Source organism: Microtus oregoni, unplaced genomic scaffold (genome assembly GCF_018167655.1).
Source record: "Microtus oregoni isolate MIOR12 unplaced genomic scaffold, Mior012 000029F_ref0000214, whole genome shotgun sequence".
Taxonomy (NCBI): domain Eukaryota; kingdom Metazoa; phylum Chordata; class Mammalia; order Rodentia; family Cricetidae; genus Microtus; species Microtus oregoni.
This window is the reverse complement of record NW_024543088.1, coordinates 15,111,450-15,113,493: the sequence shown is the minus strand read 5'-3', so window position 1 is coordinate 15,113,493 and position 2,044 is coordinate 15,111,450. Positions and strand designations below refer to the sequence as shown.

The 2,044-nt window shown below is 44.8% G+C and overlaps 1 pseudogene; it reads left to right on the top strand.

Moving 5' to 3' along the window:
* The first annotated feature begins 1,111 nt into the window (after positions 1–1,111).
* Positions 1,112–1,843, top strand: LOC121464689 (annotated as a pseudogene).
* The last annotated feature ends 201 nt before the right edge of the window (positions 1,844–2,044 follow it).

Genomic DNA, 2,044 nt, shown 5'->3' with positions numbered 1-2,044 from the left:
GGTGCTATCTGGGGCTAGTGAGGTCATGGACTTAGGAGAGAATCTGTTATCAGGACTTTGGTAGATCAACATAATTTCTAAACACATTATAAAACTTATCCTTAAGCCCAAGGCAGTGTAATGCTCACCTCTCACCGAAGAAGCACCTCTACAGTAAATAGAGACTATTGCAGAAAACCAAAAGAGATCATAATACACAAGTCGAACTGTGTGGAACACATACCTACTAGACAAGCCCTGTGCCTAAGGTTCAGGGAATATCAAGGAAAAAAAGGGTAGAAGATTGTAAAAGCCAGAAGACCAGGAAGTCTTCTGTGAAACTGTATCTTCAAGAGGTGTCAAGGAAGCTACACACCCATGATACTTCAACAGTATAGCTGTGCAAACAAGACCTGAGTAAGGGCAGTATCAATAGACACACTAACTTGAGAGGGGGCAAACTCATGTGGTACAACCCCTAGACAAAGCACTATAGACAGCTAATGAGAGCTGAGAGTGGGGGAACCACTCTTCCTCAGGGATGAGTCCCCTATCCAGCACCAAGTGGTCAGTCTGAAATCACACCTACATTAGCTACCCTAAATGGACTTGCAGGCTATAGTTACTTATTTATGCATTCATATATGTAACAATAACTAAACAGAGGCCATCAATTTGCGAGATAGGAGAGGCGCATGGGGTGTGTTTGAGAGAGGGAACATGGAAGAAGACAGAGGGAGGGAGGGAGGGAGGGAGGGAGGGAGAGAGAGAGAGCGCACACAAACTCTTGATCAGAGCAGACTAATTACAAAGCATCCTCTGCCTTACAGGAATTTCAAACCCTGATTGTATTTCCCCAAAGCTTCAAATAAAGTCCATGGGAAAAATAGGAGAAAAGTCACCTATTTTCCTACTAAGTTGTAGTTACAAATTACTCATGAAAAGATGTTGGAAGATGGAGACTGAACGAAGCGAATAAAAACCCGTGAATATCGCAGGAGTAATGCAAGTTATTTGTTGAAAGTGATTATCAAATCAAACCCCCAGTCCCACCCCGCAATGTCACACTCCAGCCAGGACACTTACGACAAGAACCACTGTGAGGAAGAATTCAATGAAGAAAATGTGACTTTTAACCCTGGTCCCAGTGACTGAGGAGCCCACCACAGAACGTCCTATGGAATCAAATGTTTCTTCCCCTGAAACCCTCAAACCACCAGTTCCTCCTCTGCAGACTTCTGAGCAACTCTAAGCCTCAAGGATATCCAGAGCCTTTCCTGCAGGAAGGCTGTCCTGCTTCCTATTAAGGGTGTGTCCTGGAAAACTCTTCGGACTGGTGTTATCACGACTTGAATATGAATGGCAAGAAAATTGAGGTTTATTTGAGACTTCAGAGACATTCATATTCTTAATAAAAATGTTATATTCCTAACACATTGCTTGAGGCCGGAATGAATCTGGTTCCCAAGAAACCCAAGATAGTCACCAAAGGATCCAGGCCTCAAGAAAAGAACAAAAGTACGAAGGGAGAGGAGAGTGGTGTAGTTGAAGTTGTCCCCAGTCCTGGAGTCCATGTTTGCAGCCTGGGGAAGAATTGCTAAGAGAGCGGTTCAGCCTGGGGCTGTGCTTCACGTCTGTGGAGGCCTTCCTGCTACAAGCCTCCTGATCCAGGTGGTGTGTCCTCCACAGCAGGCTGCTCCCTGCAGATAGGACAGGCTGGGTTCGCCTGCAATTTGACACTGGTCAGACCAAGGTTCCAGACATTCCCCAAAGGATGATTTCTCTCTTCCTGTTGCCAGCCTGTGTTTTCCAGGAGTGGGAGCAAAAATGCCGTGTCCTGAATGTATTCAAAGCAAGATCATGAGACACTTTACAAGACAGAGAAACTTATGGGGTATTACAATATGCTATCCCCAAATATGCCGCCTTAGACAATGTCTATTTATTCTGATCTAAAGAGAGTGGAAGAAGCAAAGAGAAATTCTCTGTGTTCCCTATAATGGCTAAAAATCAGGACATCAATCTTCAGAAGTCGCCCCTCCCCATGTCTACCAGGACCATGGAG